Here is a 21,814-nt window from a genome sequence, read left to right as displayed (position 1 = left end):
TGTCATAATAGGCTCTGAGCCTTTATATACCTGCGCACAGCAGCAGCCACCTTCAGTCTGCTGCTGGACAGCCAGCAGCAGCTGCAGCAGGAGAGGTAATTAATCAGCAACCCTCCTGCTAAGGGTAGACAGCTGCTCGTTCCACCCCCCCCCGCCTTAATTGGTTCTCCTCCCTTCCAACGGTGTTGAGGCGGGTGGGAACAGCCGGGGGTTGATTGTACTGTGCTAAAAGAGGTGGAGTTATGCAGATCTAAAACGCGTGGATTGCAGCAGCAGCAAGCCGAAAAGTGCAGGCATGTGAGGGATCTAGAGGTTGACAGCATGTCTTCTTAACGGGAGTCCAGGTGGCCATCTCCACAAATGGACTTTTCAGAATCCTTGGGTGGCACCGTAGTCGGAAACCAATTCTGGTTATCGCTTCTCGGCCTTTTGGCTAAGATCAAGTGTAGTATCTGTTCTTATCAGTTTAATATCTGATACGTCCCCTATCTGGGGACCATATATTAAATGGATTTTTAGAACAGGGAGATGGAAAAAGAGCTTGCTCTGTCCACTCCACGCATTGACCTGGTATTGCAGTATCTCCAGGACCGGTGCACCCCTTCTTTAATGTAGTTTCTAAAATCAGAAAGAATTGAATTCAATGCTTTTTGTTCATTTTGCTTGTTTGTCGGATTTTGGGATGGACTCTTTGGCTTTGCTTTTCTTCTCCTCATTGGATTTTTCATGTTAAAAGTTGCAGAAGCCAGATGACAAGCTCATTTTGGTTCAACTTCAGCAACTGTGCATTGCATTGCCATGTAATGTAATGTAATGCAATGCTATCTATCTAGCTCTCCCTCTATACTTCCTTTTGGATAAACAGACATATTAGGCAAGCATTTTGGAGCTTTCACCTAAATAACTACAGGTGGTGAGATAAGCTGCACAATATAATTGACCTTTCAGTATATTGTTGCACACACACCATCTATTTAGCAAATGCCCTTGTTATCAACAGCAGCCTTTTAAACTCACCTGAGCTAACAGGTATGTGAGCTGGTTACTCTGCTGCGCTTAAAATTTCTTTTTTGGTTTGCTACAATGCCTTTTCTGAAACGTTGTCTCCCTCTGCTGGAACACTGACTTCTTTCATTTAATGCCTGCAGACTATAAAAGAGAAACCAACCCAAAAAGTTTGGTTGATTAGTCTGTGGCATTCTTTTAAACTGTTGCTTATGGCGGTCTCTGTGAGCTTCTCAGTGACATTCAGCCATCCAGGTATCCCGCCTGCAGTAGACGGAATGTGGCAATGGAACGCTGGCTGCGCGTGTCATAATAGGCTCTGAGCCTTTATATACCTGCGCACAGCAGCAGCCACCTTCAGTCTGCTGCTGGACAGCCAGCAGCAGCAGCAGCAGGAGAGGTAATTAATCAGCAACCCTCCTGCTAAGGGTAGACAGCTGCTCGTTCCACCCCCCCCGCCTTAATTGGTTCTCCTCCCTTCCAACGGTGTTGAGGCGGGTGGGAACAGCCGGGGGTTGATTGTACTGTGCTAAAAGAGGTGGAGTTATGCAGATCTAAAACGCGTGGATTGCAGCAGCAGCAAGCCGAAAAGTGCAGGCATGTGAGGGATCTAGAGGTTGACAGCATGTCTTCTTAACGGGAGTCCAGGTGGCCATCTCCACAAATGGACTTTTCAGAATCCTTGGGTGGCACCGTAGTCGGAAACCAATTCTGGTTATCGCTTCTCGGCCTTTTGGCTAAGATCAAGTGTAGTATCTGTTCTTATCAGTTTAATATCTGATACGTCCCCTATCTGGGGACCATATATTAAATGGATTTTTAGAACAGGGAGATGGAAAAAGAGCTTGCTCTGTCCACTCCACGCATTGACCTGGTATTGCAGTATCTCCAGGACCGGTGCACCCCTTCTTTAATGTAGTTTCTAAAATCAGAAAGAATTGAATTCAATGCTTTTTGTTCATTTTGCTTGTTTGTCGGATTTTGGGATGGACTCTTTGGCTTTGCTTTTCTTCTCCTCATTGGATTTTTCATGTTAAAAGTTGCAGAAGCCAGATGACAAGCTCATTTTGGTTCAACTTCAGCAACTGTGCATTGCATTGCCATGTAATGTAATGTAATGCAATGCTATCTATCTAGCTCTCCCTCTATACTTCCTTTTGGATAAACAGACATATTAGGCAAGCATTTTGGAGCTTTCACCTAAATAACTACAGGTGGTGAGATAAGCTGCACAATATAATTGACCTTTCAGTATATTGTTGCACACACACCATCTATTTAGCAAATGCCCTTGTTATCAACAGCAGCCTTTTAAACTCACCTGAGCTAACAGGTATGTGAGCTGGTTACTCTGCTGCGCTTAAAATTTCTTTTTTGGTTTGCTACAATGCCTTTTCTGAAACGTTGTCTCCCTCTGCTGGAACACTGACTTCTTTCATTTAATGCCTGCAGACTATAAAAGAGAAACCAACCCAAAAAGTTTGGTTGATTAGTCTGTGGCATTCTTTTAAACTGTTGCTTATGGCGGTCTCTGTGAGCTTCTCAGTGACATTCAGCCATCCAGGTATCCCGCCTGCAGTAGACGGAATGTGGCAATGGAACGCTGGCTGCGCGTGTCATAATAGGCTCTGAGCCTTTATATACCTGCGCACAGCAGCAGCCACCTTCAGTCTGCTGCTGGACAGCCAGCAGCAGCAGCAGCAGGAGAGGTAATTAATCAGCAACCCTCCTGCTAAGGGTAGACAGCTGCTCGTTCCACCCCCCCGCCTTAATTGGTTCTCCTCCCTTCCAACGGTGTTGAGGCGGGTGGGAACAGCCGGGGGTTGAGGGTACTGTGCTAAAAGAGGTGGAGTTATGCAGATCTAAAACGCGTGGATTGCAGCAGCAGCAAGCCGAAAAGTGCAGGCATGTGAGGGATCTAGAGGTTGACAGCATGTCTTCTTAACGGGAGTCCAGGTGGCCATCTCCACAAATGGACTTTTCAGAATCCTTGGGTGGCACCGTAGTCGGAAACCAATTCTGGTTATCGCTTCTCGGCCTTTTGGCTAAGATCAAGTGTAGTATCTGTTCTTATCAGTTTAATATCTGATACGTCCCCTATCTGGGGACCATATATTAAATGGATTTTTAGAACAGGGAGATGGAAAAAGAGCTTGCTCTGTCCACTCCACGCATTGACCTGGTATTGCAGTATCTCCAGGACCGGTGCACCCCTTCTTTAATGCAGTTTCTAAAATCAGAAAGAATTGAATTCAATGCTTTTTGTTCATTTTGCTTGTTTGTCGGATTTTGGGATGGACTCTTTGGCTTTGCTTTTCTTCTCCTCATTGGATTTTTCATGTTAAAAGTTGCAGAAGCCAGATGACAAGCTCATTTTGGTTCAACTTCAGCAACTGTGCATTGCATTGCCATGTAATGTAATGTAATGCAATGCTATCTATCTAGCTCTCCCTCTATACTTCCTTTTGGATAAACAGACATATTAGGCAAGCATTTTGGAGCTTTCACCTAAATAACTACAGGTGGTGAGATAAGCTGCACAATATAATTGACCTTTCAGTATATTGTTGCACACACACCATCTATTTAGCAAATGCCCTTGTTATCAACAGCAGCCTTTTAAACTGACCTGAGCTAACAGGTATGTGAGCTGGTTACTCTGCTGCGCTTAAAATTTCTTTTTTGGTTTGCTACAATGCCTTTTCTGAAACGTTGTCTCCCTCTGCTGGAACACTGACTTCTTTCATTTAATGCCTGCAGACTATAAAAGAGAAACCAACCCAAAAAGTTTGGTTGATTAGTCTGTGGCATTCTTTTAAACTGTTGCTTATGGCGGTCTCTGTGAGCTTCTCAGTGACATTCAGCCATCCAGGTATCCCGCCTGCAGTAGACGGAATGTGGCAATGGAACGCTGGCTGCGCGTGTCATAATAGGCTCTGAGCCTTTATATACCTGCGCACAGCAGCAGCCACCTTCAGTCTGCTGCTGAACAGCCAGCAGCAGCAGCAGCAGGAGAGGTAATTAATCAGCAACCCTCCTGCTAAGGGTAGACAGCTGCTCGTTCCACCCCCCCCCCGCCTTAATTGGTTCTCCTCCCTTCCAACGGTGTTGAGGCGGGTGGGAACAGCCGGGGGTTGAGGGTACTGTGCTAAAAGAGGTGGAGTTATGCAGATCTAAAACGCGTGGATTGCAGCAGCAGCAAGCCGAAAAGTGCAGGCATGTGAGGGATCTAGAGGTTGACAGCATGTCTTCTTAACGGGAGTCCAGGTGGCCATCTCCACAAATGGACTTTTCAGAATCCTTGGGTGGCACCGTAGTCGGAAACCAATTCTGGTTATCGCTTCTCGGCCTTTTGGCTCAGATCAAGTGTCTGGACATCAGGTTCCTTGAGTGCTAGCCCTCGGCCTTCCAGCATCGCCACTCCGGTGGCTTAAGCTGGATGCTGCTATAGGGGGAGAGTGAGGAGGAAACGGGAAGGCGATTTCCGTGGCTGACTATGGGAGTCAAGCTGAAATTTGCTGGGACCGGGGACCCCCGGGTCAAGAATGGATTTCGCATTGAGATTTCCGAGGAGAAGAAGGGACATTTTTCCATGTCCTACCTGGTGAATGCCATCTTCTATGAAGCATTGAAGATTAAGAAGTCGGACATTCTTTGCCTGCAGGAATTTAGAAGTCATGGAAGGTATGTGCTGGTTCTTTCTACTATGGCTGCTTGCCAAAATCTTTATAGAACCTTGAAAGGCCATACTGAGAACTCCCTCCTAGATGGACTCACTTTTACTGTCCTCTATTCAAAGGGGGATGTTCCTGTTGTTGTGTTTATGCACAATCCCTTTATCCCCCAGGAGGACATTACTTTATTCTTGAGGAGGCATTGTACTTATGTGCATTTTTCCCACAAGATCTCGAATGAAGAAGGCTTGTGGACTGGCAAATACAAGTACTTTGTTCGTTTTGCTACAGACCCCGAGGGGCCAGGGGGCATACATTATCCTCCTATGTGTTTCTCTATTGGGAGAGACACTGGTTTCTTGTACTTTCCTGATGCTCCTTTTTTCTGCAGAAGATGTAACAAGTATGGTCATGTCCAGGAGTCCTGCAGGTATCCGCCAACCTGCAGGAGGTGTAACACGTCTGGTCATATGGCGAAAGACTGCAAGAACCAGGTAAAGTGTGATGCTTGTGGTGAGGAGGGGCATGTTCTTAGGCAGTGTCAAGCTAGAACCACTCCTAAGTCTTTTGCTCAAGTGGTCGCGGAGGGGCCTGCTGTTCCTTCGACTTCTACTAGGGTTCCACAAGGTCCCCTTCCGGATGTCGGGGAGGCAACTGCTCCCCAAGAGGAAGAGGATGGCACTCAGATGGACGACATATTTGAAGATGCCCAGCTTCAGCCTCCTGCATCAGGAGGCTTTGACATGGTGATTCCTGAGGTGATGTCACCTTTCCCTCCCCAGTTTGGTGTCCGTGGTGAGGGGGAAATGGACTTGTCCAATTCTCCTGTCATATCTTGGTGCAATACTGCTTCAGAGGAGATCGGGGGCGGTGGCCAAGGGGACTTGTCTGCTGTCCGTTTCTCTGATGAGGAGGATCCTGATGTGGTCAAGAAGAAGCCAAGGACTGAGTGTTCATCCATTGCTGCCGTGTGTGATAGCCCGGTGGACTCTCGTGCTTACCCGTCAGATGTATTTTCTCCTGACATTGTTACATTTGGCATTCAGCCAGATGGTAATAGCTTTGCTTTGCTTGATGAAGGTTGAGTTGATGTTTTCTTTCTTTTTTTTTCAGGTTATGTGTGATCCCCTTTAGTTATGCCGCATCATTCTGGATGGGACATTGTGTCCCTTAATGTTAGGCAAATTAGATCTGTTACCCGAAGAACAACAGTTCTGGATTATCTAAAGGGTTTGAGTGCAGATGTCTATTGTCTACAAGAGTGTGGGATTACTGAATCTCGAGGGGATAAGGACTGGCCTTATGGCCAGTATGTTTGGTCGGGGTCCAGCTTTAACAAAAATGATGGTGTGGGGATTTTAGTTGGTAATAAGAATATTACTATTGATAGTTACACGGTTGTGGAGGTGGGTCGCTGCATTATTGTTTTTTTGAGTTATAGGGGGTGGAAGGTTAGAATGATTAATTTATATTGTCCTACTAAAAAAGAGGAGTGGCTTGCTCTTCTTGAGAAATTGAGTTTTTTTCTCCCTGGAAAAATTCCTACAGTTTTTGTTGGTGACTGTAATTGTGTCACAGAAGGTAATGTGGACATTACGGGAAAAAAGTTATCTCAACTTATTTCTGATTTTTCTTTCTTAGACGCTGCAATACTTGAGTATGGCATTCCACCACCGCCTACATATTATGCTGACCGTGGTAATATTTCATCGAGAATAGATAGGATGTTATTTTCCAAAAATATGGTTTGTTCAAGTTATGTTCAACATAAGGTACCTTTTTCTGATCATGAGTGTTTGCGTGGAGTTTTTAGTGCGAATGGGGACATGGTGTTTGGGGGTGGGGTTTGGAAATTGAATACGAGGTTGTTGGAGGATGAGGAGGTGATGAGTGAGTTGGAGAAAAGGTATGCAAGTTGGAGGTGGCGTAAGCGTGATTTTGGTAGTGTGCTTGAATGGTGGGATTGGGTGAAATTACAGTTAAAAACTTTCTTTAAAAAATGGGGCTACAAAAAAGCTGCCAGATATCGTAATAGATTTAATGACTTAAGTAGACGGATTGATTGGTTGCGTGGGTGTGTTAGGAAAGGAATGGATATGTCTGATCAGCTTGAGGTTGCTAAGAATGAGTTAAAATGTCTTCTGGATGAAAAAGGTAAAGAGATTATTTACCGTACCAAGTTAGAGCATTTGGAAAAGAATGAAAAGTGCACCAGGTACTTTTTTAAAAAAATGAATGGAAGGAAGTTGGATTTGAGTGAAGTGGTAGGTGAAGATGGATCTAGTGTGGTTGGGAAGAATGTGTTGAATGAGGTGAATGGCTTCTATAGTAAGTTGTACGATGAGAAATGGATTGATCCTGGACTTGTGTCGCATGTATTGAGTGGTATGGAGAAGAGACTTGGTTCGGATGAATGTGATGCTTTGTGTGAGGATGTTATTTTGGATGAGGTGAGGAATGTTGTTATGAGTGCTAAAAAGAATAAGACGCCTGGGAAGGATGGGTTGCCTGTGGAGCTGTATGTGAAAGCTTGGGAGTTTTTGGGTAAGGACTTGACTGAGGTTTGTAGGTATATGTGGATGAATGGTGTTTTGTGTGACAGTATGAAAGAGGGTATAGTGGTTCTTGTGTTTAAGAAGGGTGAGAAAAAGCGTTTGGAGAACTGGAGACCCATATCATTGCTTAACGCTGATTATAAGGTCTACAGTAAATTGTTAGCAAATCGTATGAGTGAGGTGATTGGTAGGGTTGTGGAGGATGACCAAGTGTGTGCCGTGCCTGGTCGGAGTATAAGTGATAATTTGTTATTGTTAAGGGATATGCTTGGGGATTGTAAGACTAGAAAGCAGAAGTGTATGGTGTTAGCAATTGATTTTGAAAAGGCTTTTGATAGAGTTTCGCATGTGTTTCTGTTTAAAGTATTGGAGAGGATGGGTTTCCCTAGGGTTTTTCTGAATGGAGTTAAGTCTTTATATGATTATGTGTCAAGTGAGTTTTTAGTGAATGGATGGTTGTCTGACAAAGTGATGATTAGGTCTGGTGTAAGACAGGGGTGCCCTATGTCCCCTGTCTTGTTTGTATGTGTGATTGAGCCTTTGCTGTGTTTAGTGAGACGTGAGAAAATGATGAGAGGATTGTTAGTGCCTGGGAGTGGGGGTAAGCATGTGAAGGTGTTAGGTTACATGGATGATGTTGTGATGGTGAGTGAAAGTATGGCTTCAATGAGTAGGGTGAGGTTGCTTTTGGATTTTTTCTGTGGTGCATCAGGTTTTAGAGTTAACTGGACTAAGTGTAGTTTCAAATGCTTTGGAGATGACAGTATTCGTATGGAAGGTGTTAAGTATGAGGAGAGTGCAATTAAGATTTTAGGGGTATTTTTCAATGATGATCTGAAAGGAAATGAGAGTTGGGACGAGTGTGGTATGCGTGTTGAGCGAAAACTGAATTTTTGGAGAATGAGAGATCTTTCTTTGCGGGGCAAAGTTCTAGTTATCAAAGCAGTGATCTTACCCATTCTGCTTTTTGTGGCCATATTTTTTCCATCCCCTTTTAGGAAAGTGAAGAGAGTTGAGAAAATGATTTTTTCTTTTTTCTGGTGCAGCAAGATGGAGAAGCTGAAGAGGGAAAGCCTTTATAAGGCCTGCCAGCATGGTGGTTTGGGATTTCCTAATGTTGAGGTTTTTTTAGGGCTCCATTATATTAAGACGATTGTGGTATTGTTGGGTAAAGGTAATAAGGGTGCATGTATGGCAAGTTATTCTGCAGGATGGATGTTGTATGGGTTAGGTTGGAGAAAGAGGGATGCGAGAGTGCCTGTGTCTTTTAAGTGTCTGGTGTGGTATGAGGTGATTGAAAAGTTTGTCAAGAAGTATGATTTGCTGAGTGTGCCGGTGGATGAGTTTAGAATGACTAAGAGGGTGTATAGGAAATTGTGTGCAAATGAGGTCGAGTCTAATATTGTTGGTTTGAGAGGGAATGAGGTTGCGGATGCTTGGAGAAAGTTGGGTATGTATGGGATGTCCAACAAACAGAAGGATGTAGTGTGGATGGCGTTTCACAATATTCTTCCAGTGAGGGACGTTCAAAAGAAGAGAGGTTTGATTATGTCGGATGTTTGTCCAAGAGATGGATGTAATGGTTGTGAGACGGTTATGCATCTGATGTGGAATTGTAATTTTGCGCAAGACGTGTGGAAATGTGTAGGGGGGTTGTGTAGGAGTTTGGCGGGAGTGACTTTTGTGGATTGGCGTGTGGTTATGTTTGGTATTGGTGCAAGTGGACGTGTAAAGGAGAGAGTTTTGTGGTTAATTATGGCTTGTGTGTTAGAAAGTTTGTGGGATGTGAGGAATCTTTGTGTATTCAAAAGGAAATCAATTACAGTAAATGAATGTATTAGGATTATTCTTTCTAGGCTATTTTTGATTTACAAGATGGATAGTAGTAGCGGTGGTGGAACAGATGCCGAGGGAATATGGAAATTTAAAAAGTGGAGGCATATTGTAAAATTTCATTGATCTTTTGGTTTATATTAATAAGATGTTCTTCTTTCTGTAATATTAGGTTACTTTATGCTTAATAAATATGGCCATGATGATGAGAAGTTTTTTTTTTTTGCAACAGTTTTGGTATATCCTACTGATTTGCTATAAAACTAACCTGAATGGTTAAAAAAAAAAAAAAAAAAAAAAAAAAAAAAAATCTGTTCTTATCAGTTTAATATCTGATACGTCCCCTATCTGGGGACCATATATTAAATGGATTTTTAGAACAGGGAGATGGAAAAAGAGCTTGCTCTGTCCACTCCACGCATTGACCTGGTATTGCAGTATCTCCAGGACCGGTGCACCCCTTCTTTAATGCAGTTTCTAAAATCAGAAAGAATTGAATTCAATGCTTTTTGTTCATTTTGCTTGTTTGTCGGATTTTGGGATGGACTCTTTGGCTTTGCTTTTCTTCTCCTCATTGGATTTTTCATGTTAAAAGTTGCAGAAGCCAGATGACAAGCTCATTTTGGTTCAACTTCAGCAACTGTGCATTGCATTGCCATGTAATGTAATGTAATGCAATGCTATCTATCTAGCTCTCCCTCTATACTTCCTTTTGGATAAACAGACATATTAGGCAAGCATTTTGGAGCTTTCACCTAAATAACTACAGGTGGTGAGATAAGCTGCACAATATAATTGACCTTTCAGTATATTGTTGCACACACACCATCTATTTAGCAAATGCCCTTGTTATCAACAGCAGCCTTTTAAACTCACCTGAGCTAACAGGTATGTGAGCTGGTTACTCTGCTGCGCTTAAAATTTCTTTTTTGGTTTGCTACAATGCCTTTTCTGAAACGTTGTCTCCCTCTGCTGGAACACTGACTTCTTTCATTTAATGCCTGCAGACTATAAAAGAGAAACCAACCCAAAAAGTTTGGTTGATTAGTCTGTGGCATTCTTTTAAACTGTTGCTTATGGCGGTCTCTGTGAGCTTCTCAGTGACATTCAGCCATCCAGGTATCCCGCCTGCAGTAGACGGAATGTGGCAATGGAACGCTGGCTGCGCGTGTCATAATAGGCTCTGAGCCTTTATATACCTGCGCACAGCAGCAGCCACCTTCAGTCTGCTGCTGGACAGCCAGCAGCAGCAGCAGCAGGAGAGGTAATTAATCAGCAACCCTCCTGCTAAGGGTAGACAGCTGCTCGTTCCACCCCCCCCCCCGCCTTAATTGGTTCTCCTCCCTTCCAACGGTGTTGAGGCGGGTGGGAACAGCCGGGGGTTGAGGGTACTGTGCTAAAAGAGGTGGAGTTATGCAGATCTAAAACGCGTGGATTGCAGCAGCAGCAAGCCGAAAAGTGCAGGCATGTGAGGGATCTAGAGGTTGACAGCATGTCTTCTTAACGGGAGTCCAGGTGGCCATCTCCACAAATGGACTTTTCAGAATCCTTGGGTGGCACCGTAGTCGGAAACCAATTCTGGTTATCGCTTCTCGGCCTTTTGGCTAAGATCAAGTGTAGTATCTGTTCTTATCAGTTTAATATCTGATACGTCCCCTATCTGGGGACCATATATTAAATGGATTTTTAGAACAGGGAGATGGAAAAAGAGCTTGCTCTGTCCACTCCACGCATTGACCTGGTATTGCAGTATCTCCAGGACCGGTGCACCCCTTCTTTAATGCAGTTTCTAAAATCAGAAAGAATTGAATTCAATGCTTTTTGTTCATTTTGCTTGTTTGTCGGATTTTGGGATGGACTCTTTGGCTTTGCTTTTCTTCTCCTCATTGGATTTTTCATGTTAAAAGTTGCAGAAGCCAGATGACAAGCTCATTTTGATTCAACTTCAGCAACTGTGCATTGCATTGCCATGTAATGTAATGTAATGCAATGCTATCTATCTAGCTCTCCCTCTATACTTCCTTTTGGATAAACAGACATATTAGGCAAGCATTTTGGAGCTTTCACCTAAATAACTACAGGTGGTGAGATAAGCTGCACAATATAATTGACCTTTCAGTATATTGTTGCACACACACCATCTATTTAGCAAATGCCCTTGTTATCAACAGCAGCCTTTTAAACTCACCTGAGCTAACAGGTATGTGAGCTGGTTACTCTGCTGCGCTTAAAATTTCTTTTTTGGTTTGCTACAATGCCTTTTCTGAAACGTTGTCTCCCTCTGCTGGAACACTGACTTCTTTCATTTAATGCCTGCAGACTATAAAAGAGAAACCAACCCAAAAAGTTTGGTTGATTAGTCTGTGGCATTCTTTTAAACTGTTGCTTATGGCGGTCTCTGTGAGCTTCTCAGTGACATTCAGCCATCCAGGTATCCCGCCTGCAGTAGACGGAATGTGGCAATGGAACGCTGGCTGCGCGTGTCATAATAGGCTCTGAGCCTTTATATACCTGCGCACAGCAGCAGCCACCTTCAGTCTGCTGCTGGACAGCCAGCAGCAGCAGCAGCAGGAGAGGTAATTAATCAGCAACCCTCCTGCTAAGGGTAGACAGCTGCTCGTTCCACCCCCCCCCCGCCTTAATTGGTTCTCCTCCCTTCCAACGGTGTTGAGGCGGGTGGGAACAGCCGGGGGTTGAGGGTACTGTGCTAAAAGAGGTGGAGTTATGCAGATCTAAAACGCGTGGATTGCAGCAGCAGCAAGCCGAAAAGTGCAGGCATGTGAGGGATCTAGAGGTTGACAGCATGTCTTCTTAACGGGAGTCCAGGTGGCCATCTCCACAAATGGACTTTTCAGAATCCTTGGGTGGCACCGTAGTCGGAAACCAATTCTGGTTATCGCTTCTCGGCCTTTTGGCTAAGATCAAGTGTAGTATCTGTTCTTATCAGTTTAATATCTGATACGTCCCCTATCTGGGGACCATATATTAAATGGATTTTTAGAACAGGGAGATGGAAAAAGAGCTTGCTCTGTCCACTCCACGCATTGACCTGGTATTGCAGTATCTCCAGGACCGGTGCACCCCTTCTTTAATGCAGTTTCTAAAATCAGAAAGAATTGAATTCAATGCTTTTTGTTCATTTTGCTTGTTTGTCGGATTTTGGGATGGACTCTTTGGCTTTGCTTTTCTTCTCCTCATTGGATTTTTCATGTTAAAAGTTGCAGAAGCCAGATGACAAGCTCATTTTGGTTCAACTTCAGCAACTGTGCATTGCATTGCCATGTAATGTAATGTAATGCAATGCTATCTATCTAGCTCTCCCTCTATACTTCCTTTTGGATAAACAGACATATTAGGCAAGCATTTTGGAGCTTTCACCTAAATAACTACAGGTGGTGAGATAAGCTGCACAATATAATTGACCTTTCAGTATATTGTTGCACACACACCATCTATTTAGCAAATGCCCTTGTTATCAACAGCAGCCTTTTAAACTCACCTGAGCTAACAGGTATGTGAGCTGGTTACTCTGCTGCGCTTAAAATTTCTTTTTTGGTTTGCTACAATGCCTTTTCTGAAACGTTGTCTCCCTCTGCTGGAACACTGACTTCTTTCATTTAATGCCTGCAGACTATAAAAGAGAAACCAACCCAAAAAGTTTGGTTGATTAGTCTGTGGCATTCTTTTAAACTGTTGCTTATGGCGGTCTCTGTGAGCTTCTCAGTGACATTCAGCCATCCAGGTATCCCGCCTGCAGTAGACGGAATGTGGCAATGGAACGCTGGCTGCGCGTGTCATAATAGGCTCTGAGCCTTTATATACCTGCGCACAGCAGCAGCCACCTTCAGTCTGCTGCTGGACAGCCAGCAGCAGCAGCAGCAGGAGAGGTAATTAATCAGCAACCCTCCTGCTAAGGGTAGACAGCTGCTCGTTCCACCCCCCCCCCCCGCCTTAATTGGTTCTCCTCCCTTCCAACGGTGTTGAGGCGGGTGGGAACAGCCGGGGGTTGAGGGTACTGTGCTAAAAGAGGTGGAGTTACGCAGATCTAAAACGCGTGGATTGCAGCAGCAGCAAGCCGAAAAGTGCAGGCATGTGAGGGATCTAGAGGTTGACAGCATGTCTTCTTAACGGGAGTCCAGGTGGCCATCTCCACAAATGGACTTTTCAGAATCCTTGGGTGGCACCGTAGTCGGAAACCAATTCTGGTTATCGCTTCTCGGCCTTTTGGCTAAGATCAAGTGTAGTATCTGTTCTTATCAGTTTAATATCTGATACGTCCCCTATCTGGGGACCATATATTAAATGGATTTTTAGAACAGGGAGATGGAAAAAGAGCTTGCTCTGTCCACTCCACGCATTGACCTGGTATTGCAGTATCTCCAGGACCGGTGCACCCCTTCTTTAATGCAGTTTCTAAAATCAGAAAGAATTGAATTCAATGCTTTTTGTTCATTTTGCTTGTTTGTCGGATTTTGGGATGGACTCTTTGGCTTTGCTTTTCTTCTCCTCATTGGATTTTTCATGTTAAAAGTTGCAGAAGCCAGATGACAAGCTCATTTTGGTTCAACTTCAGCAACTGTGCATTGCATTGCCATGTAATGTAATGTAATGCAATGCTATCTATCTAGCTCTCCCTCTATACTTCCTTTTGGATAAACAGACATATTAGGCAAGCATTTTGGAGCTTTCACCTAAATAACTACAGGTGGTGAGATAAGCTGCACAATATAATTGACCTTTCAGTATATTGTTGCACACACACCATCTATTTAGCAAATGCCCTTGTTATCAACAGCAGCCTTTTAAACTCACCTGAGCTAACAGGTATGTGAGCTGGTTACTCTGCTGCGCTTAAAATTTCTTTTTTGGTTTGCTACAATGCCTTTTCTGAAACGTTGTCTCCCTCTGCTGGAACACTGACTTCTTTCATTTAATGCCTGCAGACTATAAAAGAGAAACCAACCCAAAAAGTTTGGTTGATTAGTCTGTGGCATTCTTTTAAACTGTTGCTTATGGCGGTCTCTGTGAGCTTCTCAGTGACATTCAGCCATCCAGGTATCCCGCCTGCAGTAGACGGAATGTGGCAATGGAACGCTGGCTGCGCGTGTCATAATAGGCTCTGAGCCTTTATATACCTGCGCACAGCAGCAGCCACCTTCAGTCTGCTGCTGGACAGCCAGCAGCAGCAGCAGCAGGAGAGGTAATTAATCAGCAACCCTCCTGCTAAGGGTAGACAGCTGCTCGTTCCACCCCCCCCCGCCTTAATTGGTTCTCCTCCCTTCCAACGGTGTTGAGGCGGGTGGGAACAGCCGGGGGTTGAGGGTACTGTGCTAAAAGAGGTGGAGTTATGCAGATCTAAAACGCGTGGATTGCAGCAGCAGCAAGCCGAAAAGTGCAGGCATGTGAGGGATCTAGAGGTTGACAGCATGTCTTCTTAACGGGAGTCCAGGTGGCCATCTCCACAAATGGACTTTTCAGAATCCTTGGGTGGCACCGTAGTCGGAAACCAATTCTGGTTATCGCTTCTCGGCCTTTTGGCTAAGATCAAGTGTAGTATCTGTTCTTATCAGTTTAATATCTGATACGTCCCCTATCTGGGGACCATATATTAAATGGATTTTTAGAACAGGGAGATGGAAAAAGAGCTTGCTCTGTCCACTCCACGCATTGACCTGGTATTGCAGTATCTCCAGGACCGGTGCACCCCTTCTTTAATGCAGTTTCTAAAATCAGAAAGAATTGAATTCAATGCTTTTTGTTCATTTTGCTTGTTTGTCGGATTTTGGGATGGACTCTTTGGCTTTGCTTTTCTTCTCCTCATTGGATTTTTCATGTTAAAAGTTGCAGAAGCCAGATGACAAGCTCATTTTGGTTCAACTTCAGCAACTGTGCATTGCATTGCCATGTAATGTAATGTAATGCAATGCTATCTATCTAGCTCTCCCTCTATACTTCCTTTTGGATAAACAGACATATTAGGCAAGCATTTTGGAGCTTTCACCTAAATAACTACAGGTGGTGAGATAAGCTGCACAATATAATTGACCTTTCAGTATATTGTTGCACACACACCATCTATTTAGCAAATGCCCTTGTTATCAACAGCAGCCTTTTAAACTCACCTGAGCTAACAGGTATGTGAGCTGGTTACTCTGCTGCGCTTAAAATTTCTTTTTTGGTTTGCTACAATGCCTTTTCTGAAACGTTGTCTCCCTCTGCTGGAACACTGACTTCTTTCATTTAATGCCTGCAGACTATAAAAGAGAAACCAACCCAAAAAGTTTGGTTGATTAGTCTGTGGCATTCTTTTAAACTGTTGCTTATGGCGGTCTCTGTGAGCTTCTCAGTGACATTCAGCCATCCAGGTATCCCGCCTGCAGTAGACGGAATGTGGCAATGGAACGCTGGCTGCGCGTGTCATAATAGGCTCTGAGCCTTTATATACCTGCGCACAGCAGCAGCCACCTTCAGTCTGCTGCTGGACAGCCAGCAGCAGCAGCAGCAGGAGAGGTAATTAATCAGCAACCCTCCTGCTAAGGGTAGACAGCTGCTCGTTCCACCCCCCCCCCCGCCTTAATTGGTTCTCCTCCCTTCCAACGGTGTTGAGGCGGGTGGGAACAGCCGGGGGTTGAGGGTACTGTGCTAAAAGAGGTGGAGTTATGCAGATCTAAAACGCGTGGATTGCAGCAGCAGCAAGCCGAAAAGTGCAGGCATGTGAGGGATCTAGAGGTTGACAGCATGTCTTCTTAACGGGAGTCCAGGTGGCCATCTCCACAAATGGACTTTTCAGAATCCTTGGGTGGCACCGTAGTCGGAAACCAATTCTGGTTATCGCTTCTCGGCCTTTTGGCTAAGATCAAGTGTAGTATCTGTTCTTATCAGTTTAATATCTGATACGTCCCCTATCTGGGGACCATATATTAAATGGATTTTTAGAACAGGGAGATGGAAAAAGAGCTTGCTCTGTCCACTCCACGCATTGACCTGGTATTGCAGTATCTCCAGGACCGGTGCACCCCTTCTTTAATGCAGTTTCTAAAATCAGAAAGAATTGAATTCAATGCTTTTTGTTCATTTTGCTTGTTTGTCAGATTTTGGGATGGACTCTTTGGCTTTGCTTTTCTTCTCCTCATTGGATTTTTCATGTTAAAAGTTGCAGAAGCCAGATGACAAGCTCATTTTGGTTCAACTTCAGCAACTGTGCATTGCATTGCCATGTATTGTAATGTAATGAAATGCTATCTATCTAGCTCTCCCTCTATACTTCCTTTTGGATAAACAGACATATTAGGCAAGCATTTTGGAGCTTTCACCTAAATAACTACAGGTGGTGAGATAAGCTGCACAATATAATTGACCTTTCAGTATATTGTTGCACACACACCATCTATTTAGCAAATGCCCTTGTTATCAACAGCAGCCTTTTAAACTCACCTGAGCTAACAGGTATGTGAGCTGGTTACTCTGCTGCGCTTAAAATTTCTTTTTTGGTTTGCTACAATGCCTTTTCTGAAACGTTGTCTCCCTCTGCTGGAACACTGACTTCTTTCATTTAATGCCTGCAGACTATAAAAGAGAAACCAACCCAAAAAGTTTGGTTGATTAGTCTGTGGCATTCTTTTAAACTGTTGCTTATGGCGGTCTCTGTGAGCTTCTCAGTGACATTCAGCCATCCAGGTATCCCGCCTGCAGTAGACGGAATGTGGCAATGGAACGCTGGCTGCGCGTGTCATAATAGGCTCTGAGCCTTTATATACCTGCGCACAGCAGCAGCCACCTTCAGTCTGCTGCTGGACAGCCAGCAGCAGCAGCAGCAGGAGAGGTAATTAATCAGCAACCCTCCTGCTAAGGGTAGACAGCTGCTCGTTCCACCCCCCCCCCCGCCTTAATTGGTTCTCCTCCCTTCCAACGGTGTTGAGGCGGGTGGAAACAGCCGGGGGTTGAGGGTACTGTGCTAAAAGAGGTGGAGTTATGCAGATCTAAAACGCGTGGATTGCAGCAGCAGCAAGCCGAAAAGTGCAGGCATGTGAGGGATCTAGAGGTTGACAGCATGTCTTCTTAACGGGAGTCCAGGTGGCCATCTCCACAAATGGACTTTTCAGAATCCTTGGGTGGCACCGTAGTCGGAAACCAATTCTGGTTATCGCTTCTCGGCCTTTTGGCTAAGATCAAGTGTAGTATCTGTTCTTATCAGTTTAATATCTGATATGTCCCCTATCTGGGGACCATATATTAAATGGATTTTTAGAACAGGGAGATGGAAAAAGAGCTTGCTCTGTCCACTCCACGCATTGACCTGGTATTGCAGTATCTCCAGGACCGGTGCACCCCTTCTTTAATGCAGTTTCTAAAATCAGAAAGAATTGAATTCAATGCTTTTTGTTCATTTTGCTTGTTTGTCGGATTTTGGGATGGACTCTTTGGCTTTGCTTTTCTTGTCCTCATTGGATTTTTCATGTTAAAAGTTGCAGAAGCCAGATGACAAGCTCATTTTGGTTCAACTTCAGCAACTGTGCATTGCATTGCCATGTAATGTAATGTAATGCAATGCTATCTATCTAGCTCTCCCTCTATACTTCCTTTTGGATAAACAGACATATTAGGCAAGCATTTTGGAGCTTTCACCTAAATAACTACAGGTGGTGAGATAAGCTGCACAATATAATTGACCTTTCAGTATATTGTTGCACACACACCATCTATTTAGCAAATGCCCTTGTTATCAACAGCAGCCTTTTAAACTCACCTGAGCTAACAGGTATGTGAGCTGGTTACTCTGCTGCGCTTAAAATTTCTTTTTTGGTTTGCTACAATGCCTTTTCTGAAACGTTGTCTCCCTCTGCTGGAACACTGACTTCTTTCATTTAATGCCTGCAGACTATAAAAGAGAAACCAACCCAAAAAGTTTGGTTGATTAGTCTGTGGCATTCTTTTAAACTGTTGCTTATGGCGGTCTCTGTGAGCTTCTCAGTGACATTCAGCCATCCAGGTATCCCGCCTGCAGTAGACGGAATGTGGCAATGGAACGCTGGCTGCGCGTGTCATAATAGGCTCTGAGCCTTTATATACCTGCGCACAGCAGCAGCCACCTTCAGTCTGCTGCTGGACAGCCAGCAGCAGCAGCAGCAGGAGAGGTAATTAATCAGCAACCCTCCTGCTAAGGGTAGACAGCTGCTCGTTCCACCCCCCCCCCGCCTTAATTGGTTCTCCTCCCTTCCAACGGTGTTGAGGCGGGTGGGAACAGCCGGGGGTTGAGGGTACTGTGCTAAAAGAGGTGGAGTTATGCAGATCTAAAACGCGTGGATTGCAGCAGCAGCAAGCCGAAAAGTGCAGGCATGTGAGGGATCTAGAGGTTGACAGCATGTCTTCTTAACGGGAGTCCAGGTGGCCATCTCCACAAATGGACTTTTCAGAATCCTTGGGTGGCACCGTAGTCGGAAACCAATTCTGGTTATCGCTTCTCGGCCTTTTGGCTAAGATCAAGTGTAGTATCTGTTCTTATCAGTTTAATATCTGATACGTCCCCTATCTGGGGACCATATATTAAATGGATTTTTAGAACAGGGAGATGGAAAAAGAGCTTGCTCTGTCCACTCCACGCATTGACCTGGTATTGCAGTATCTCCAGGACCGGTGCACCCCTTCTTTAATGCAGTTTCTAAAATCAGAAAGAATTGAATTCAATGCTTTTTGTTCATTTTGCTTGTTTGTCAGATTTTGGGATGGACTCTTTGGCTTTGCTTTTCTTCTCCTCATTGGATTTTTCATGTTAAAAGTTGCAGAAGCCAGATGACAAGCTCATTTTGGTTCAACTTCAGCAACTGTGCATTGCATTGCCATGTAATGTAATGTAATGAAATGCTATCTATCTAGCTCTCCCTCTATACTTCCTTTTGGATAAACAGACATATTAGGCAAGCATTTTGGAGCTTTCACCTAAATAACTACAGGTGGTGAGATAAGCTGCACAATATAATTGACCTTTCAGTATATTGTTGCACACACACCATCTATTTAGCAAATGCCCTTGTTATCAACAGCAGCCTTTTAAACTCACCTGAGCTAACAGGTATGTGAGCTGGTTACTCTGCTGCGCTTAAAATTTCTATTTTGGTTTGCTACAATGCCTTTTCTGAAACGTTGTCTCCCTCTGCTGGAACACTGACTTCTTTCATTTAATGCCTGCAGACTATAAAAGAGAAACCAACCCAAAAAGTTTGGTTGATTAGTCTGTGGCATTCTTTTAAACTGTTGCTTATGGCGGTCTCTGTGAGCTTCTCAGTGACATTCAGCCATCCAGGTATCCCGCCTGCAGTAGACGGAATGTGGCAATGGAACGCTGGCTGCGCGTGTCATAATAGGCTCTGAGCCTTTATATACCTGCGCACAGCAGCAGCCACCTTCAGTCTGCTGCTGGACAGCCAGCAGCAGCAGCAGCAGGAGAGGTAATTAATCAGCAACCCTCCTGCTAAGGGTAGACAGCTGCTCGTTCCACCCCCCCCCCCGCCTTAATTGGTTCTCCTCCCTTCCAACGGTGTTGAGGCGGGTGGGAACAGCCGGGGGTTGAGGGTACTGTGCTAAAAGAGGTGGAGTTATGCAGATCTAAAACGCGTGGATTGCAGCAGCAGCAAGCCGAAAAGTGCAGGCATGTGAGGGATCTAGAGGTTGACAGCATGTCTTCTTAACGGGAGTCCAGGTGGCCATCTCCACAAATGGACTTTTCAGAATCCTTGGGTGGCACCGTAGTCGGAAACCAATTCTGGTTATCGCTTCTCGGCCTTTTGGCTAAGATCAAGTGTAGTATCTGTTCTTATCAGTTTAATATCTGATACGTCCCCTATCTGGGGACCATATATTAAATGGATTTTTAGAACAGGGAGATGGAAAAAGAGCTTGCTCTGTCCACTCCACGCATTGACCTGGTATTGCAGTATCTCCAGGACCGGTGCACCCCTTCTTTAATGCAGTTTCTAAAATCAGAAAGAATTGAATTCAATGCTTTTTGTTCATTTTGCTTGTTTGTCGGATTTTGGGATGGACTCTTTGGCTTTGCTTTTCTTCTCCTCATTGGATTTTTCATGTTAAAAGTTGCAGAAGCCAGATGACAAGCTCATTTTGGTTCAACTTCAGCAACTGTGCATTGCATTGCCATGTAATGTAATGTAATGCAATGCTATCTATCTAGCTCTCCCTCTATACTTCCTTTTGGATAAACAGACATATTAGGCAAGCATTTTGGAGCTTTCACCTAAATAACTACAGGTGGTGAGATAAGCTGCACAATATAATTGACCTTTCAGTATATTGTTGCACACACACCATCTATTTAGCAAATGCCCTTGTTATCAACAGCAGCCTTTTAAACTCACCTGAGCTAACAGGTATGTGAGCTGGTTACTCTGCTGCGCTTAAAATTTCTTTTTTGGTTTGCTACAATGCCTTTTCTGAAACGTTGTCTCCCTCTGCTGGAACACTGACTTCTTTCATTTAATGCCTGCAGACTATAAAAGAGAAACCAACCCAAAAAGTTTGGTTGATTAGTCTGTGGCATTCTTTTAAACTGTTGCTTATGGCGGTCTCTGTGAGCTTCTCAGTGACATTCAGCCATCCAGGTATCCCGCCTGCAGTAGACGGAATGTGGCAATGGAACGCTGGCTGCGCGTGTCATAATAGGCTCTGAGCCTTTATATACCTGCGCACAGCAGCAGCCACCTTCAGTCTGCTGCTGGACAGCCAGCAGCAGCAGCAGCAGGAGAGGTAATTAATCAGCAACCCTCCTGCTAAGGGTAGACAGCTGCTCGTTCCACCCCCCCCCCCGCCTTAATTGGTTCTCCTCCCTTCCAACGGTGTTGAGGCGGGTGGGAACAGCCGGGGGTTGAGGGTACTGTGCTAAAAGAGGTGGAGTTATGCAGATCTAAAACGCGTGGATTGCAGCAGCAGCAAGCCGAAAAGTGCAGGCATGTGAGGGATCTAGAGGTTGACAGCATGTCTTCTTAACGGGAGTCCAGGTGGCCATCTCCACAAATGGACTTTTCAGAATCCTTGGGTGGCACCGTAGTCGGAAACCAATTCTGGTTATCGCTTCTCGGCCTTTTGGCTAAGATCAAGTGTAGTATCTGTTCTTATCAGTTTAATATCTGATACGTCCCCTATCTGGGGACCATATATTAAATGGATTTTTAGAACAGGGAGATGGAAAAAGAGCTTGCTCTGTCCACTCCACGCATTGACCTGGTATTGCAGTATCTCCAGGACCGGTGCACCCCTTCTTTAATGCAGTTTCTAAAATCAGAAAGAATTGAATTCAATGCTTTTTGTTCATTTTGCTTGTTTGTCGGATTTTGGGATGGACTCTTTGGCTTTGCTTTTCTTCTCCTCATTGGATTTTTCATGTTAAAAGTTGCAGAAGCCAGATGACAAGCTCATTTTGATTCAACTTCAGCAACTGTGCATTGCATTGCCATGTAATGTAATGTAATGCAATGCTATCTATCTAGCTCTCCCTCTATACTTCCTTTTGGATAAACAGACATATTAGGCAAGCATTTTGGAGCTTTCACCTAAATAACTACAGGTGGTGAGATAAGCTGCACAATATAATTGACCTTTCAGTATATTGTTGCACACACACCATCTATTTAGCAAATGCCCTTGTTATCAACAGCAGCCTTTTAAACTCACCTGAGCTAACAGGTATGTGAGCTGGTTACTCTGCTGCGCTTAAAATTTCTTTTTTGGTTTGCTACA

General features: G+C 44.4%; 13 non-coding genes across 13 annotated transcripts; all 13 read left to right on the top strand.

Moving 5' to 3' along the window:
- Positions 1–413: 413 nt before the first annotated feature.
- On the top strand, positions 414–604 carry LOC141189941 (U2 spliceosomal RNA). Its single transcript, XR_012263980.1, has one exon. It is a non-coding gene; the product is annotated as a U2 spliceosomal RNA (small nuclear RNA).
- Positions 605–1,722: 1,118 nt separating this feature from the next.
- Positions 1,723–1,913, top strand: LOC141189940 (U2 spliceosomal RNA). Its single transcript, XR_012263979.1, has one exon. It is a non-coding gene; the product is annotated as a U2 spliceosomal RNA (small nuclear RNA).
- Positions 1,914–3,030: 1,117 nt separating this feature from the next.
- Positions 3,031–3,221, top strand: LOC141189939 (U2 spliceosomal RNA). The gene has a single exon (XR_012263978.1). It is a non-coding gene; the product is annotated as a U2 spliceosomal RNA (small nuclear RNA).
- Positions 3,222–9,330: 6,109 nt separating this feature from the next.
- Positions 9,331–9,530, top strand: LOC141185997 (U2 spliceosomal RNA). The gene has a single exon (XR_012260564.1). It is a non-coding gene; the product is annotated as a U2 spliceosomal RNA (small nuclear RNA).
- A 1,121-nt stretch (positions 9,531–10,651) lies between these two features.
- Positions 10,652–10,842, top strand: LOC141189937 (U2 spliceosomal RNA). Its single transcript, XR_012263976.1, has one exon. It is a non-coding gene; the product is annotated as a U2 spliceosomal RNA (small nuclear RNA).
- Positions 10,843–11,962: 1,120 nt separating this feature from the next.
- LOC141189935 (U2 spliceosomal RNA) lies at positions 11,963–12,153 on the top strand. Its single transcript, XR_012263975.1, has one exon. It is a non-coding gene; the product is annotated as a U2 spliceosomal RNA (small nuclear RNA).
- A 1,122-nt stretch (positions 12,154–13,275) lies between these two features.
- On the top strand, positions 13,276–13,466 carry LOC141189934 (U2 spliceosomal RNA). The gene has a single exon (XR_012263974.1). It is a non-coding gene; the product is annotated as a U2 spliceosomal RNA (small nuclear RNA).
- Positions 13,467–14,585: 1,119 nt separating this feature from the next.
- On the top strand, positions 14,586–14,776 carry LOC141189933 (U2 spliceosomal RNA). The gene has a single exon (XR_012263973.1). It is a non-coding gene; the product is annotated as a U2 spliceosomal RNA (small nuclear RNA).
- Positions 14,777–15,897: 1,121 nt separating this feature from the next.
- LOC141189932 (U2 spliceosomal RNA) lies at positions 15,898–16,088 on the top strand. The gene has a single exon (XR_012263972.1). It is a non-coding gene; the product is annotated as a U2 spliceosomal RNA (small nuclear RNA).
- A 1,121-nt stretch (positions 16,089–17,209) lies between these two features.
- LOC141186703 (U2 spliceosomal RNA) lies at positions 17,210–17,400 on the top strand. The gene has a single exon (XR_012260956.1). It is a non-coding gene; the product is annotated as a U2 spliceosomal RNA (small nuclear RNA).
- Positions 17,401–18,520: 1,120 nt separating this feature from the next.
- LOC141189931 (U2 spliceosomal RNA) lies at positions 18,521–18,711 on the top strand. Its single transcript, XR_012263971.1, has one exon. It is a non-coding gene; the product is annotated as a U2 spliceosomal RNA (small nuclear RNA).
- Positions 18,712–19,832: 1,121 nt separating this feature from the next.
- LOC141189930 (U2 spliceosomal RNA) lies at positions 19,833–20,023 on the top strand. The gene has a single exon (XR_012263970.1). It is a non-coding gene; the product is annotated as a U2 spliceosomal RNA (small nuclear RNA).
- A 1,121-nt stretch (positions 20,024–21,144) lies between these two features.
- On the top strand, positions 21,145–21,335 carry LOC141189929 (U2 spliceosomal RNA). The gene has a single exon (XR_012263969.1). It is a non-coding gene; the product is annotated as a U2 spliceosomal RNA (small nuclear RNA).
- Positions 21,336–21,814: the final 479 nt, after the last annotated feature.

The sequence above is a fragment of the Phyllobates terribilis genome, unplaced genomic scaffold, assembly GCF_046119375.1.
Source record: "Phyllobates terribilis strain yellow unplaced genomic scaffold, ASM4611937v1 Scaffold_40__1_contigs__length_11209783, whole genome shotgun sequence".
Classification (NCBI taxonomy): Eukaryota; Metazoa; Chordata; class Amphibia; order Anura; family Dendrobatidae; genus Phyllobates; species Phyllobates terribilis.
This window is presented reverse-complemented; position numbering and strand designations above follow the sequence as displayed.